The sequence below is a fragment of the Onychomys torridus genome, chromosome 17 (genome assembly GCF_903995425.1).
Source record: "Onychomys torridus chromosome 17, mOncTor1.1, whole genome shotgun sequence".
Classification (NCBI taxonomy): Eukaryota; Metazoa; Chordata; class Mammalia; order Rodentia; family Cricetidae; genus Onychomys; species Onychomys torridus.
The window spans coordinates 29,483,960-29,502,996 of NC_050459.1; positions in this window are offsets into that span (position 1 = coordinate 29,483,960).

The window sequence follows — 19,037 nt, forward strand, 5'->3', positions numbered from 1 at the left end:
GGGTTCGGTCCTCAGCTCTGGCAAAAATAAAGTTTATAGGTTGTATTCAGTGGATGTGGGAAAGCTGAAAGGCTTGCAAGAGGGGGCGGGGCCCATTGATTCAGGCTGTTTGGCAGTGAAGGCAGGAGCTAGCCTTTCCCACCCATAGTCCAGAGCCAGGGAGGAGAGCAGGGGGGACTACTGTCCTGGACCCCTCTTAATCTCCCAAGGTCATGGTTCTTCCTTCCCTCTCAGAGCCTATGCAGGGTAGGGTAGACATCTGTGTGGATTCGGACAACCATGGGTAAGCTACCTGTGGCTGTCACAACTTTGAACTGCTTGATCCCACAGACTCAGTATCCAGGGAAAGACGCCATCTGCCGGTGTGGCCTCCCCCTTTCCCATTGGACAGCAGACATGCACCCTAAAAGATTTTCAGGAAGTTCAAAAGAATGGATGGAGGAGAAAGGGGGAGGGGTCAAATGCCTGCAGCCTTCAGCCTCCCTGGGGAAAGCCCACAGCAGCACAGCCCTGGGATGGTAGGGTGGACAAAAATGGTCCGGCTAGCGTGCAGAAGCAGCCATAGGCTCCAGCTATCCATCGCTGCCACGGCTTGAATGTGAAATGAGCCTTTGGGCACACCTTCCTGTCTCTCCCCCTCTGTCCTGGCTGCCCTGAAGTGAGCTACTTGGGACCCCAACACCTTTTTCCACTGTGGTGTTCTGATTCACCAAAGGACCAGGACAGTAGAGTAGACTGACCATGAACCAAAAGAAGTCTCTCCTGTGTAGCAAGAATCTTAACAGGTCTTATTAATAAAATCAAACCTGAGGCCAGTTATTGGGGTGAACACTGGGAGATCAGAGAACAAGCCACAGCCACCTCACCTTGCCAGTACCTCAGCTGATCCTGTTTCCTCAGACTGGAAGCCTCTGAGCCCTTATCCAGAATGAATCTCAGCTGAACTGCTGCTCAAAGCCTGAAAGCTTAACCAGCTAACAGCTTCTAGTTTCTGGTCTTCAGGGATTAAAGGTGAGAGTCACCATGCTTGGCTATATTCTTGAACACACAGAGATCCAGGTAGATCTCTGCCTCTGGAATGCTAGGATTAAAGATGTGTGCTACCACTGCCTATTTATGTTTAATATTGTGGCCGTCCTGTTCTCTGACCCCAGATAGGTTTATTAGCATGCACAATATTTCGGGGAACACAATACCACCACACTCCTGCTTTTCCAGTTGCTCTCTCAGGCATTTGTCACAACGGTGTGAAATCAACACAATTTAAACTCTGCCCACAGTTGCCATCACAGAAATTGGAAGGCAAAGCAACACTGCTTTTTACTAATACGAAATTCAGTAGAGTTTTATAATTATTAACGTGAATCTGTCATCTTATCTCTAAGATGACTGGGGTAAAAACGGGAAGTAAAAGAGAAACAATGTCCCCAGAACTGCAAATGCCCTACGCTGAACCATTCAGCTGGACATTGGCTGCCCAGCTGCTCTATGCAAAGCTGGACACAATGGTTTTTCAACCACTCCACAGTGTGTGTTGTGCTCTGTACACACGTACTCTGAGAGTACTTTGGTGGATGGTGGATCCATCCCAGAATTCTCTCTCCTTGTCCCACCTATACTTGCTGCCTGGCTACTGGCTAATCAGTGTTTTATTTATTAACCAATCATAGCAACACATTTAACATACAGAACATCCCACAGCAGTCATTACTGTTCAAGCTACAAAAAACAGCAGAGAACACAGTCTAGAGCAGTGGTTCTCAACCTTCCTAATGCTGCAACCCTTCAATACAGTTCCTCACATTGTGGTGACCCTCAACTATAAAATCATAACTAATTTTACTACTGTTGTGAATTATAATATAAATTATCTGATATGTCGTGACCCACATGTTGAGAACTGATGGTCTGTAGGGAAAGAGATGGAGGCTATGGTAACATTCCCTCACCTCTCAGGGTTCATTAGGAAGGAAACATGTTTGGTTTTGTCCTCTCTAATCAATCCCTGAACAAGTCAGTTGCGCAGAACTGAGAGGAATCTGGAGATATGAATAACTGGGCTTCTTGGTGGAGCCACTCCATTTTTAAAGTGGAAATAGGCAAGGTCAACCCTCCCAAGGACTTCCTTTGCTTGTACTAGGACCACAGACAAGTAAGCATAAAAAGTAGAAGAAAATTCATATGTCTTTAATGGCCTTATGGGACACCAGGATATGACTGATGGACAGAAACAACCAATGAAGCCTGTGGCTACCAAGGTTCCAAGAGAGAAGTGGGATTCTTAGCTTTCATATTTCCCGCCCTTATTGCAGTTGTCTTAGTTAGGGTTTCTGTTGCTGTGAAGAGACACCATGACCACAGCAACTCTTATAAAGGAGAGCATTTAATTGGGGCTGGCTTATAGTTCAGAGGTTTATGTCCATTGTCATCATGGTGGGAAGCATGGTGACATGCAGGCAGACATGGTGCTGGAGATGTAGCTGAGAGTTCTTCATCTAGGTCTGCAGGCAGCAGGAAGAGAGAGTGATACTGGGCTTGGCTTGAGCTTCTGAATTGTTCAAAGCCAACCCCCAGTAAGACACTTCCTCCAACAAGACCACACCTACTCCAACAAGGCCACACCTCCTAATAGTGCCACTCCCTGAGGTCCTATGTGGGCCATTTTCATTCAAACTACCACAGCAGTGTAAGACAGAAAAGCTTTGGCCAAACTCCATTCTTCTTTTCTCTGTCATCATCCTTGGAGCAGGAGAGCAAGGGACACTCAATATATAACTTATGCTGTCCCAAGGGAGTCATCTGGCAAGCTCCATGCTTGAGTTAAAGTCATCCTACAAACACTGATATGCCTCCCTTGGACTGGACCTTAGATTTGACAGAGATTGGGCAAGGATGCAGACTTGGAGCCCAAGATATCAGTAATGATCTCAAATGTTGGTTGTCTACCTAGAGCTCTAAGACAGTGGTTCTCTACCTGTGGGTCATGACCCCTTGGATGTCATATATACCAAATACCCTACATATCAGATATTTATACTACTATTCATAACAGTAGCAAAACTATAGTTATGAAATGGCAACGAAATAATTTTTTTTCTCAGAGCTGAGGACCGAACCCAGGGCCTTGTGCTTGCTAGGCAAGTGCTCTACCACTGAGCTAAATGTCCAACCTTGAAATAATTTTGTGGTTGGAGGTGTCACTACAACATGAGGAACTGTATTAGGAAGACTGAGAACCACTGTTCTAAAGACTAGCAGCCAGGTAAATAGTTAATTGGCAAGCTTTTTCTACAAGGTACAGTGCTGTATATATTTTAGGTGTGGTTTCTACTTGCCTATTCTTTATTTTTCATTTGAAAGACATGTAAAAATGCAAAAAAAAAAAAAAAGTCCTTTCCTCATGAGCCATATATAAACAAGATAAATACGAATTTGTCCTGTACTCAGAATTTCTCTTCTGGTGAAGAGTCCTAGGAAGACATGAGAGGTGACGTTGTTGAAGAGAGGGGTCAGGAGGTTACTTTCTTCCTGAGCCTTTGGAGAATGCAGGCTGCCTGCAGCTGTAGCATACAGGAATCTGTTCTGGCTGGATACTGATCTTTGGGGGTTGGTGGGGGTGGGGTGGGGTGAATTATTGTAGCAGAGTGGTGGTTTAGCCTGTGGTTTTGGTATGTTTCTGTTGCTTGGGTTTTCTGTTTCCTAATTGTAGTACTGATAGCCAAAAGCCCTCTGGAAATTATAGTCAATTTACTCTTAACAGTAGCGTGTTTAGCAAGAAAGGGGTTATTAATGGTTTGGGTCTCTTCCCTACTATGGCCCTCCCCCATCCTGCCACAGCCCTGTGCCCAACATTGAGGGAATGCCAAAGCTCCCAGGAGAGTGCTGTGGACAGACACTGGAGCCTAGCAGTATTTCAGATCCAAGACTCAGGTAGTCACTCCAACGTGCTGTCAAGAATTTTGTTAGCTATGGATGCCAGCTTATGCCCAGATAAATTCAAGGGACCTCATGTACCCAAGAGTCCAGGAAGGTGTGATTCCATCTCCAAAGCCTCTAGATCCTCCTGCCCCCAACTCCTCTTCCTTCCTGGTGGCCATGAGGTGAGGGCACAGGTGTTCTGTCTTCTTCACCCTGATGCCTTCTTCTGAAATGGTTGACCACCACCCAAGTCATGAAGGTGGTCTGTCATGCCAGGAGGATCTTTATTAGTGCTGAGGGGACTTGCAAGATCTTGAGGAGTCCCTTCTAGATCAAAAAGTAAGCACGCCAGCAAAGCAGGCTTGCATCTGCAGCATCCTTTTTGAGACTTCTTTGGAAGAAAAGGAATACTGCTCTTCATTAGGTGCACTACTGGGGCGGGTGAGAAATCACTCCGTCCGCCAGGCTCATTTCCAGAGCCCCTGATCCCATTGCCTTTCTCAAGCATCTTGGTCTTTTTTAGATGTGAAACCAGCCAGCTAAGATTCTACTGATTTTATTAATATATACCATTTTATTAGACATTATTTTATTGCTGCTGGTGGTGGTGCACACCTTTAATCCCAGCACTCGGGAGGCAGAGGCAGGTGGATCTCTGTGAGTTCAAGGCCAGCCTGGTCTACAGAACAAGCTCTGGGACAGCCAAGGGTATACAGAGAAACTCCAACTCCATCCCTCCAAAAGGAATTATTTTATTACTTTTAAGTCGGCATAGAAATGAACGGGTTGGTCATGGCGTTTTCACACCCCTGTGCCCTTAGCCATTGTCCTCCCTCATTCCTTCCCCCACCAACCTTCCCAGTGTCAGCTGATTCACTTCGGTCCTGCTTCCCTTCTGCTGCTGTGACGAACGCCAGGGTCCTTGGTGTCCCTGTCCCTGTCACTGTCCACAGTTGAGGACAGGAACCTGAGGAGAACGAGCCAGGAGGAACCCTGCTGCCTAGGGCCTGCTCAGCTTGCTTTCTTCTGTTACCCAGGGACATCTGCCGTGGGTGGCAGAGCCCACAGTGGCCTGAGGCCCCTCCCATCGCTCATTAAGTAAGAAAATGGTCCCGTAGACACGCCCACCGGCCCATCTGATGTAGGCAGTTCCTCAGCTGAGGTTCCCGCTTTGCAGGTGGTTTTCGTGTGTGTCAGAGTGACACCCACTAACCCACATACCTTCCTTCCTCCACCTAGCCCCACCCTCTTCTGATCGGGATCCTGTGCGTTCCAATACTCTATCCCCACCACCCTTAAAATCTCATCCTTCCCTATTTTTAATAAATTAACACTTGCCAATGGTCACTTATTTATTGAGCCTGGTGCTGACACTCCCACCCAAATAAATGTCTTTGCATCAACTTTAGAACCAGCTCTGCGCATTTGCACATGCAGCAAACCCTTATTAACGTGAATTCTGCAGGTGCTTTCCTTATCAACTGGTCAATCACTTTACTGCATTGAACCACCATACCTTAAAGGCCTCGTGTATTATACCAGAGAGGGAGGAGGGGGAGGGGAGGGGAAGAGAGGGCAAGGGGAGGGGGAAGGGGAGGAGAAAAGGGGAAGAAGGGGAGGAGAGGAGGGGACGGGAGGGAGGGGAGGGGAAGGGAAGGTGAGATAGGAGGGGGAGGGGAGAAGAGTGGAGAGAAGACTGGAAGGGAGGGGAGGGCAGGGCGGGAGGGGAGAGGGAGAGACTTTGACATGAAAATCAAAGGAAATGTCTCTTCTTGCAAAGATTCCTTCTGCACCAGTTGGCTTTTCTGCCCTGGAATGGTTGATTTCTTCAGAAGTCCTCTAGTCGGAAAGTGCCCTGTCCTCACCAGGACAACAGGGAAGGGATGCTCTGCTGCCTGGGGCTGGGGCAGGAGACAGGGAAAAAGTCACTCCTGCTGCTGTGCCCTGACAGAGCCCTCTCCCTGTCTCAACCCTTCTCCCCAATCAGAGAATGCAGAGATGCTATCCCCAGTTGTAACCATTGCTGAGCCTCAGAGAACGCAGCCCAGAGTAGCTGGTACTCCTCCAACTCCATGAAGCAATAGAATCTTTTCTTGAACTAATTCATTTTTTATTGAAAAATAATTTTCTCATACAATCTATTCCGATCGTAGCTCCCCTCCCCCAAACGCCTTGCTGATTCTCCCACTTCCTCACACACCCAACTCCATGCCTTCTTTCCTTTTAGAAAAGTAACGGGCAAGATAAAACAAACAAAACAACAAACAACAACAAAAAACCCTAGAATGGAAAAAAAAAAAACAAACAAACAAACAAAAAGCACAGGAAACACAGAGATACACAAGAATAGGCAAAATAGAAAAGGAGCTACCCTGGCTGGGGGTGAGGAGGATGACAGAGGCAGAGCACTGGGTTCAATTCCTGGTACCAAAAATAGAAGAGAATGGCCCAACATAGGCATTACAGGAGACGGGACAGCATGCGTCCCCTCCTCCAGGCACTCCCTAACTTTTCTGTGCTCTAGAAACCGGTGTGAGAACCTGGCACCACCCCTGACTCCTAGGCTTGTGAATCAACTGAAGGATGTCCGAAAAAAACATGCTGAACAGAATCTCTGCTGGAGGACACTGTTCAAATCATGCAAGCAGACTCCAGTTATGTTCTGGCTGTAGTATCCAGGATAAGTATCATCTCCTTTCCAAAAACTATTTCACAGAACCGCAGATGAATTTCTTCGAGTCGTATATAAGTGACTTTCATTTACATTCATAAATTAAATTGCTTGGCAAGGCAGTTTCTGCTTCATACTAATAACATTACATAAGGTTCTGGGTGTTTCTGTGCACCAGGTTGTGATTAGGACCACGTGTTCTAGGGAGTGTAGACAGAAAAAGACATGTTGTGTCAAGAAGCTATTTAGAATCCACCAATGGTTACTCTAATTTTCCCCCAAATTGTACATACTTCACTCCATTTTCTTTTCTGTTATGAAACTCAGCTGGAGATGGTGTGTTTCTGTTTTCAAAATGAAACCATTGCTCTGAGGTCATTGTTGCTTTACATGGAGCTGGAACAAGTGATGGAGTGAGACTCCATTTATAGAGCAAATTCCTACTTTATTTCTTTCCTTTTTTTTTTTTTCTTTTTTCTTTTTTTGGTTTTTTGAGACAGGGTTTCTCTGTACCTTTGGAGCCTGTCCTGGATCTCACTCTGTAGACCAGGCTGGCCTCGAACTCACAGAGATCCGCCTGCCTCTGCCTCCCAAGTGCTGGGATTACAGATGTGCACCACCACCACCCAGCTCATTCCTACTTTTCTCCACCAGCAAAGCCGTAAAGCAAAGTCATAATCAAGCTGGTGACAGGAATCCAGGTAGATATAAAACATTTTCACAACAAAGATCTCTCAGGCTGGTCCTTCACAGCCTCCCTACATTTTCCCCTTCAAGCCTATCCTCTCTCATCCATTTCCTGGCAGCTGCCGAACTGCTCACCGCTTCTTCATCATTCCAAGAATGTAATATAAGTGTAATCGCACCGTGTATAACCCATGGGACTTGGTCTTTTCTGCTCGGCATGTGGTCCTGTAGATTTCTCCATACTCTGTGTTGAGAGTTGGTTTCTCTCCTTGTTGAGGACCATCCCACTGCACGCGTGTGCCAGCTTATTTGTTAACATGTGGAAGAGTGTTTGATTTCCTTCTAGTTTGACGCTCCTTTGAATAGAGGTTATAGACATTCATATGTAGATCTGCAAATATACCTTTTTTTTTTTATTTCTGTAGGGCAAGTGTTCAAAAGTAAAGTTTCTGGGTCAGATGGTAGCCTGTATTTAGTTTTTATAAGAAACTGCCAGACTTTTCTGGAGCAGACTGTATCTTATTATAATGCCATCAGTAATGTATTCTATGTTCTTGCATCCTTGTTGGTGTCTGGTGCTGTGACCTGTTTCTATTGCAGTACTTTTGACACATGTGTCGTGACTGGAAAATTATGCTGAACATCTTGCCATGGGCTCATTCACCATCTGCACATCTTCTTTGGGGGAAAAATGTCTTTTCATATATTTTGAGCATTTTTGATTGGTTGTTTTGTTTTTCTCCCACTGTTGACTATGGGAGTTCTTTATATAGTGTAGGCACTAGCCCTTTGAACAGATACGTTGCTTCAAGATGTTTTCCCCAGTCTGCACCCTTTCTTCATCCTCCTTTCATGGACTTTCTCAGAGCTGAAGGCTTACAGTACCAATTTTCCCATTGATGGATCCATGATTTTGGTGCCAATATAACGATTCTGCCTAGTCCTAGAGACTAAAGGTTTTCTTCTATGTTTTCTTATAAAAGTTTTCTAGTGGGGCCCAGGAGTGATGGCTCTGCATTTAAAAGCACTGACTGCTCTTCCAGAGGATCTTGGGTTCGATTCTCAGCTCCCAATTGGCTGTAACTCCAATTCCAAGGGATCCCATGCTCACCCCTGGCCTCTTTGGACACCAGGCATTCAAGTGGTGCACAGGCGATATACACTCAGACACACAAATTTTTTAGGAGAAAAGAATTTTTCATTTTTATATTTTAAATTTAAATATATGATCCATGGTTGGGGATTCTAGTAGATCAACCATATGCCAGAGAATGGCCTCCCACACTTGAATATATGGACAGCACAAATTAGAGTCAGTGAGTTGTTTAAAAAAAGAACTTAAAGTTGGGAGGTAGTCGGGAAATGGAGGGTAGACGTGGGAGGAGTTAAGGGAGAACACAGGGTAACTATGATCAAAATACAGTGTATGGATGCATGAAGTCTTCAAAAAATAATAAAATACATTAAAACAAGTAAGTGTTGACCTATTTTTAGTTGGGAATTTTTATGAACTAGGGTTGAGTCTTATTAACTGGCTATCCACCTGCCTCAGAACCTTTACTGAAAAGACGGACTTTCCTCCATAGAGCTGTGTTTGCATCTTTGTCCCCAAAGAGCAAACAAACACCATAGAAAAGTAGTATATTTATAGGTAGTCTATTAGGAACTATTGTGCTTTTTTTTTATATAAACCCTAGAACAATTTTATCCTTACAAAAAAGATGCTGAGATTCTGATAAAAATTGCATTGCATCTACCAATCAACTTGGGAATAACTGACATATTTACTGTTGTGAATCTTCTGGTCCATGAACACAAAGTATGTTTTATTTGTCTGGGCTTTTAAATTTCTTTGGTCAGCATTTTGCCATTTTCTTTTCAGAATACAAATTCTGTATATCAGCTCTTCAGTTTCTTTTGAGTAACTTTAAATAAAATTGCTTTCTTTTTTCTTTTCTTTTCTTTTCTTTTTTTGAGACACGGTTTCTCCATGTAGTTTTGGTGCCTGTCCTGAATCTCATTCTGTAGACCAGGATGGATTGAACTTACAAAGATCTGCCTGGCTCTGCCTCCTGAGTACTGTGATTAAAGGTGTGCACCACCACCACCTGGCATAAAATTGCATTCTTAATTTAAATTTTTGGATATACAGTTATACAGAAATTTATACAGAATATAGTATATAGAAAATATAAAATATAGTATGTTGTGAATATTAATTTAAGATGTGTTACATTTGTTTATGCTGTGGAACATTTGTTTAATGATGCAAAGATGTGTTGCATTCTTTTAAGTTGCATTGGTTTAACTCTGTGAAGCTGTGTTGATTTGCCTGTCTAAAACAGCTGATTGGTCTAATAAAGAGCTGAATGGCCAATAGAAAGGCAGGAAAAAGGATAGGTGGGGCTGGCAGGTAGAAAGAATAAATAGAGGAAGGACAAGAAGAGGGAGGAGCAAGAAAAAGGAGAAGGAGAAGAGGATGTCAGGGGCCAGCCAATCAGCCACACAGCCAGCCACACAATAAGAAGGAAAGAAAAGACATACAGAAATAAAGAAAGGTAAAAGCCAGAGGCAAAAGATACACAGGATAATTTAAGAAAAGCTGAGTAAAAATATGCCAAACTAAGGCCAGTAATTCACAAGAAAGAAGTCTCCATGTGATTATTTGGGAGCTGGGTGGTAGCCCCCTCAAGAGTAAAGAGTAGGATCTGCCCCGGAACTCCCATCTGGACCAGAGCTAGACCTGAACATCACAGAATGGAAGAAGAAGAAGAAAACAACCTTATAAGTGACATCATGAAGAGGCTACAGCCTTATATAGAACAAATCAAAAATAAAGTGGAGGAACAGACAAACAAAAAATGGGAAGAACATTATAAAAAACTAGAGGAAAGGACAATTAAAGCAGAAGAAAACAATAAATCCCTGAAAGAAAATCAGGAAAAAACAAGGGAAACAGTCCAAGACCTGAAGAGGGAAATAGAAAAAATGAAGAAGACACTAGCAGAAGGAATGCTGGAAATAGAAAATCTGAGTAAACAAACAGGAACTTCAGATGCAAGTATAACCAACAGAATGCAAGAAATGGAAGAAAGGATCTCTGGTGTTGAAGATACGTTAGAAGAAATAGATTCATCAGTCTAAGAAAACACTAAAGCCAACAAAGTCATGACCCAAAGTGTCGAAGAAATTTGGGACACCATGAAAAGACCAAACCTACGAATAATAGGGATAGAGGAAGGAGAAGAATACCAACTCAAAGGCACAGAAAATATATTTAACAAGATCATAGAAGAAAACTTTCCCAACTTAAAGAAGGAAATGCTTATGAAGATACAAGAAGCCTAGAGAACACCAAACAGACTAGACCCCCCAAAAAAGTCCCCTCGCCACATAATAAATAAATAACTAAACGTACAGAATAAAGAAAGAATATTAAGGGCAGCAAAGGAAAAAGGCCAAGTGACTTATAAAGGCAAACCCATCAGAATAACACCCAATTTCTCAATGGAGACTTTGAAAGCCAGAGGACCTGGACAGATATAATGCAGACACTAAGAGACCATGGATGCCAGCCTAGACTAATATACCCAGCAAAACTCTCAATCATCATAGATGGAGTGAACAAGACCTTCCAAGACAAAACCAGATTTAAACAATACTTAGCCACAAACCCAGCCCTACAGAAAGCACTAGAAGGAAAATTCCAACCTAAAGAAGGCAGATACACCCATGAAAACACAGGCAATAGATAACACCACAGCAGTAAACCCCAAAGAAGAGAAGTACACACACACTATCACTAAATAATAAAAATAATAACAGGAACGAACAATCACTGGTCATTAATATCCCTTAATATCAATGGACTTAATTCATCTATAAAAAGACACAGATTAACAGAATGGATATGAAAACAGGATCCATTTTTCTGCTGCATACAAGAAACACACCTCAAATTCAAAGACAGATACCTCCTAAGAATAAAAGGCTGGGAAAAGACTTTCCAATCAATGGTCTTAAGAAGCAAGCTGGTGTAGCCATCTTAATATCCAGCAAACTAGACTTCAAACTAAAATCACTCAAAAGAGATGATGAAGGACATTACATACTCATCGCAGGAAAGATCCACCAAGATGAAGTCTCAATTCTGAACATTTACCCCCTAAACACAAGGGCACCCACATATGTAAAAGAAACATTACTAAAGCTTAAATCACATATTAAACCCCACACATTAATAGTGGGAGACTTCAACACCCCACTTTCACCTCTGGACAGATCTGCCAAATTGAAATTTAATAGAGACATAATGGACTTAACTAATGTTATGGCTCAAATGGACTAAATCGATATCTATAGAATATAACACCCAAACAAAAAAGAATATACCTTCTTCTCAGCACCCCATGGAACCTTCTCTAAAATCGATCACATACTTGACCACAAAGCAAATCTCAACAGATAGAAAACAATTGGAATAACCTCCTGTGTTCTGTCTGACTACCATGGTTTAAATTTAGATTTCAACAATAGAAAAAACTACAGAAATCCTACAATCTCACGGAAACTGAACAATGCTCAAATGAATCACCAATGGGTTAAGGAAGAAATGAAAGAAATTAAAGACTTCCTAGAGATAAATGAAAATGAATACACCACATACCCAAACTTATGGGACACTATGAAAGCAGTGCTAAGAGGAAAATTCATAGCACTAAATGCCCACATAAAGAAGCTGGAGAAATCTCACACTAGTGACTTGACAGCATACCTGAAAGTCCTTGAACAGGAAGAAGCAAAGTCTCCCAGGAGGAACAGACGCCAGGAAATTATCAAATTGAGAGCTGAAATCAATAAAATAGAAATAAAGAGAACAATACAAAGGATTAATGAAACAATGAGTTGGTTCTTTGAGAAGATCAACAAGATAGACAAGCCTTTATCCAAACTAACCAAAAGACAGAGATAGAGCATCCAAATTAACAAAATCAGAAATGAAAAGGGGGACATTACAACAGACAATGAGGAAATCCAGAGAATCATCAGGTCATACTTCAAAAACCTCTACTCCACAAAACTGGAAAATCTAAAAGAAATGGATAATTTTCTGGATAGGTACAACATACCTAAGTTAAATCAAGACCAGATAAACCATTTAAATAGTCCAATAACCTCTAAGGTAATAGAATCAGTCATTAAAAGTCTCCCAACCAAAAAAAAAAAAAAAAAAAAAAAAAAAAAAAAAAAAAAAAACCCCAGGACCAAATGGTTTCAGTGCAGAATTCTACCAGATCTTCAAAGAAGACTTAAGACCAATACTCTTTAAATTGTTCCACACAATAGAAGCAGAAGGAATATTACCAAACTCCTTCTATGAGGCTACAATTACCCTGATTCCTAAACCAAACAAAGATGCAACAAAGAAAGAGAACTACAGACCGATCTCCCTCATGAACATTGATGCAAACATACTCAATAAAATACTGGCAAACAGACTCCAAGAACACATCAAAACAGTTATCCACCGTGATCAAGTAGGCTTCATCCCAGGGATGCAAGGGTGGTTCAACATACAAAAGTCAGTCAATGTAATACACCATATAAACAAACTCAAAGAAAAAAAACCACATGATCATCTCACTAGACGCAGAAAAGGCATTTGACAAAATCCAACACCCCTTCATGATAAAGGTCTTGGAGCGATCAGGAATACAGGGAACATACCTAAACATAATAAAGGCAATCTAAAGCAAGCCAACAGCCAACATCAAATTAAATGGAGAGAAACTCAAAGCAATACCACTAAAATCAGGAACAAGGTAAGGCTGTCCCCTCTCCCCATACTTATTCAATATAGTACTTGAAGTTCTAGCCAGACCTATAAGACAACATAAGGAGATTAAGGGGATACAAATTGGAAAGGAAGAAGTCAAGCTTTCTCTATTTGCAGATGACATGGTAGTATACATGAGTGACCCCAAAAATTCAACCAAGGAACTGATACAGCTAACAAAAACCTTCAGCAACATAGCAGGATACAAGATCAACTAAAAAAAAATCAGTAGCCCTCATATATACAATAGACAAACAAGCTGAGAAGGAAATCAGAGATACATCACCCTTTATAATAGCCACAAATTATATAAATACTTGGGGTTACTCTAAGCATGTGAAGGACCTATATGACAAGAACTTTAAGTCCCTGAGAAAAGAAATTGAATAAGATGTCAGAAAATGGAAAGACCTCCCATCATCCCAGGCAGGATTAACATAGTAAAAATGGCGATCTTACCAAAAGCAATCAGCAGATTCAATGCAATCCCCATCAAATTACCAACACAATTCTTCAAAGATCTGGAAAGAATAATACTCAACTTCATGTGGAAAAATAAAAAACCCAGGATAGCCAAAAGAATCCTGTACAATAAAACAACCTCTGGAGGCATCACGATCCCCGACCTCAAGCTCTACTATACAGCTACTGTAATAAACACAGCTTGGTACTGGCATAAAACCCGACATGTGGACCAATGGAATCGAATTGAAGACCCTGACAATAACCCGAGCACCTATGAACATATAATTTTTGACAAGGAAGCCAAAAATGTACAATGGGAAAAAGAAAGCATCTTCAACAAATGGTGCTGGCATAACTGGATGTCAATGTGTAGAAGGCTGCAAATAGATCCATATCTGTCACCATGCACAAAACTTAAGTCCAAGTGGATCAAAGACCTCAACATAAATCCAGTTACTCTGAACCTGATAGAAGAGAAAGTAGGAAGTAGTCTTGAATGCATTGGCACTGGAGATCACTTTCTAAATATAACACCAGTATCACAGACACTGAGAGAAACAATCAATCAATGGGACCTGTTGAAACTGAGAAGCTTTTGTAGAGCAAAGGACACGGTCAACAAGACAAAGCGACAGCCTACAGAATGGGAAAAGGTCTTCACCAACCCCACATCTGACAGAGGGCTGATATCTAGAATATATAAAGAACTCAAGAAATTAGACCTCAAAATGCCCAACAGTCCAGTTAAGAAATGGGCTACAAAACTAAACAGAGAATTCTCAACAGAGGAAGTTCAAATGGCTGAAAGACATTTAAGGAATTGCTCAACATCCCTAATTATCTGGGAAATGCAAATCAAAACGACTCTGAGATACCACCTTACATCTGTCAGAATGGCTAAGATAAAAAACAAAAAAACAAAAAACAAAAAACAACAAAAAAAAAAAAAAAACACAGAAGACAGCTTATGCTGGAGAGCATGTGGAGCAAGGGGAACTCTCCTCCACTGCTGGTGGGAATGCAATCTTGTACAGCCACTTTGGAAATCAATATGGCACTTCCTTAGAAAACTGGGAATCCATCTCCCCAAGACCCAGCTATAGCACTCTTGGGCATATACCCAAGGAATGCTCAATCATACCACAAGGACATTTGCTCAGCTATGTTCATATCAGCATTGTTTGTAATAGCCAGAACCTGGAAACAACCTAGATGCCCTTCAACTGAAGAATGGGTAAAGAAAATATGGTACATATACACAATGGAGTAGTACTCAGCAGAGAAAAACAATGACATCATGAGGTTTGCAGGCAAATGGATGGATCTAGAAAAAAATCCTGAGTGAGGTAACCCAGACTCAGAAGGACAAACATGGTATGTACTCACTCATAGGAGGATACTAGATGTAAAACAAAGATGACTAGACTGCTACACAACTCCAGGGAGGCTACCTAGAAAAATGGGACCCTAGGAAAGACACAGGGATCACCCAATGACAGAGAAATGGGTAAGATCTACATAAACAACCTGGACGGGGAGTGGGAGAAATGAAGGGCAAGGTTTGAGGGAAGGGAGGCTTGGGAGAGCAGGAGATCCCAGCTGGATCAGGAACAGAAAGGGAGAACAAGGAATGGTAGACCATGATGGATGAGGACCACATGAGAACAGGAGTGAGCAGAGTGCTGGACAGGTCCCCTGAGGTCCACAGTGAAGCATCCTCTGTAGACTGCTGGCAGTGGTCGAGAGAAAGCCTGATCTGACCTAGTCTGGCGATCAGATGGCCAAACACCCTGACGGTTGGGCTGGAACTCTCATCCAGTGACTGATGGAAGTGGATGCAGAGATCCTCAGCCAGGCCCCAGGTGGAGCTCCATGTGTCCAGTTGTCGAGAAGGAGGAGGGACTGTGGGAGCGTGAATTGTTGAGTCCAGGATTGGAAAAAGCACAGGGATGAAAGGCCAGATGAACAGAAGCACATGAATTGTGAACCAAAGGCCCCCAGCTGGATCAGGCCCTCTGGATAAGCGAGACAGTTGAGTGGCTTGGGCTATTTGGGAGGCATCCAGGCTGTGGGACCTGGACCTGTTCTTAGTGCATGAGCTGGCTGTTTGGAACCTGGGGCTTACACATGGACACTTTGCTCAGCCTGGAAGGAGGGGACTGGACCTGCCTGTACTGAATCCACCAGGTTTAAATGAATCCCCAGGGGAGTCTTGGCCCTGGAGGAGATGGGAATGGAGGGGAGGGGATGGGGGGAAGGTGGGGGTAGGAGGGGGGAGGACAGGGGAACCCATGGCTGATGTGTAAAATTAAAACACAAATATAATAAAAGAGGGGGGAGATTAGTAAATTAATTTCATTTTATTACACAAAATGAGAATTTGTATAATTTTCCTTGAAAAGAGAATAATAAAATTACCTTTAAGTTGAATAATAAGAAAAATAAAATTCTCTCCCCCACTACACACACACACACTTTTAGAAAGGGTCTCACTAGGTAGCTCTAACTGTTCTGGAACTCACTATGTAGACTAGGCTGGCCTCAAACTCTCAGAGTTCTGCCCACCTCTGCCTCTGGAGTGCTGGGATTAAAAGTATGAGCCACCATGGCAGCAAAATTCACTTCTGTAGAAGCCAACTGTACACAAACACACAGATATACATAATAAACTTACTACTACAATACTACATTAAGCAACAAAAAAGTTTATTATCACATCACTTTACCAAGGATCTCATTCAATGAAGTTTTTCATTGAAATACCAAAATAATTTGTTAATATGTGACCACCATAACAAAAACATTTCCATTTCCATAAATCTGAGTCAGAAACACAAAGGAAACAAAGTACCTCTGCTATGAGATATTTGTACACTTTGTGAAGATGTGTTGCTGTGATTGGTGTAATAAAAGGTTGAATGGCCAATAGTTAGGCAGGAGAGATAGGTGTGATTTCTGGGAAGAGAAAGGAGGACTGGAACAATAAATCTGAATTTATTGTTCAGCAAAAACAGGACATAGGGAGTAAAAAAAAAAATGTATGTCTCTGTAGATAGCCTGAATCCTGTTAGTCATTAGTAACCTCATGCTTATAGTTCAGCCAGTAACTTCAAAGAACTACCTCACCCCTATCCCCCTTGTCCAATCCTGGGATATGTAACCTTCTGCATGGAAACCTTTCCTATATAAACCCCTTAAATTGAGTGCTGGGACCGTCCTCCTCCACTTGCTGTGTGAAATGTTGGATGCAGACCAAGCTTGCTTGTTATCAATAAACCCCTTTGTGTTTTGTATCAGATATTGGCTCTGTGGTGGTCTTGCTTGGGGGTCTTGCAACATGGGTACAACAATATCATGATGATAATGAACTAAACTTCTGAAACTATAAGCCATCTCATTAAATGTTTTTCCTTTGGTTAAAAAAAAAAAAAGCGTAAAGAGTAGGGAAAAAAAAAAAAACCAACCCAGTAACAATAGTATACAGAAGTGTGTGATTGATGTGTGTTTGTGTGTGTGTCTTATACCCTACAAGCATACTAAATTCACTTATTAAGTCTAGGAGGGGCTTTATTTATCTATTTGTTTATGTACTTATTGACTTGGATAGCTTAGATTGTCTACGTAGATAGCCATGTCATCTGAAAATGTGGAAGTTCAGTTTCTACCTTTTCAAACCATGTGACATTCATTCCTTTGCTGTGATTGCTTACAGTTGCTGGACCGCCTGGGACCTTGTTGAATGAGGATGACGACATGCTTCCTCTTGCTTTGTTCTTGGTCTTAGAGGGACAGCAATCTTGCAGCTTTATACAGCTGCTCTGAATGTCAAGTTGAAGAAAACTTCCTTTGGTCCTCGTTTGAAAAAGTTGTTTTGCTTTGTGTTTTTGTTTTTGTTTGGTTTTTGGTTTTTGTATTTTATCATGAGTGAGTTTATTTTTTAATTATGAGTGGATTTTTGTCAAATATTCATTCTATATAAATTTGATATTCTGTGACTGAATTTTGAATGTTGATCCTATTTGGCTATAGAATGTAATTATTTTCATATTTTTTTTTCTTTTGTGCTAGGGATCAAAGCCAGGGTGTCACACATACTAACCAGGTGTAAGAGTTCTACCACTGAGCCACATCCCCAGCTTTTTTATATATAATGATAGATTTGACTTGCCAATTGTCTTAATTTTTTTTTTGTTTTTTTTTTTATTTTGTTTTTTGGGTTTTTGTTTGTTTGTTTGTTTTTTTGAGACAGTTTCTCTGTGTTAACAGTCCTGGCTGTCCTGGAACTCACTCTGTAGCCCAGACTGGCCTCGAACTCACAGAGATCCACCTGCCTCTGCCTCCCAAGTGCTGGGATTAAAGGTGTGCACCATCACCGCCCGGCCAATTTTCTCAACAATATTGCTGAGATAAAACACCATGACCAAGACAACTTGAGGAAGAAAGGGTTTGTTTAAGCTTACATGTCCTGATCACAGTCTGTGTGGAGGGAAGTCAGATCAGAAACTCAAGGCCTGTGTGGAGGCAGGAATGGGAGCAGAAGCCATAATGAAATGCCGCTTGTTGGCTTGCTCTCCATAGCCTGCTCAGCCTAATCTTATACACAGTGTACTGGGTCCTCCCATAACAATCACTAAGTAAGAGGATGCCCCACAGTACAATCTTGTGGGGGCATTTTCGCAATTGGAGTTCCCTCTTCTCAGATAACTGTCTTGGGTCAAGTTGACCATAAAACACCAACCAGGATACTAATATTTTGCCGAGGATTTTTGTGTATAAAATGGTAAGTCCCGTTGGTCTGAGCTGGGTATCAGGTAAATACTAGCCTTGTAAAATGAAATGAGAAGTCTCCCCTTCTTTACTTTTTTTTTTTTTTTTTTTTGCAGGGGGAGGGGAAATCATGCAAAAACAACCTTGCTATTTCTTATTTATCTATTTTGGTTTTTCGAGGCGGTTTCTCTGTGTAGTTTTGGTGCCCATCCTGTATCTTTCTCTGTAGACCAGGCTGGCCTCAAACTCACAGAGATCTGCCTGGCTCTGCCTCCCGAGTGCTGGGATTAAAGGCGTGTGCCACTGCTGCCCAGCTATTTCTTTTTTAAATATTTCATGGGGTACACCATTAATGTGCTCTGGGCCTAGGTATTTTCTTTCTGAGAGCTTTAAAGTTACAAACTGAATACCTTTAATAGTTGTAGAGCCTAACCACCAATATTTCAGTGAATTATTTTCACAGACTCTTGCACATTTAGATGCTCAATTAATATTGAGTAGTTTTTTTCAGTCAATTTTCATTTCCACAGACTATTTCTAAATTGAACAGGACATCAAAATAATCAATCATAAATAATCATGCTCACATAGATGAATATGCTTGTCTACTGTGCTCAGTTGTTTACATACTTCTGTAGCTTGGATGTATTTTAAGCGTGTCAAAACTTGACCAAACAAGCCTTTACTAGGTCT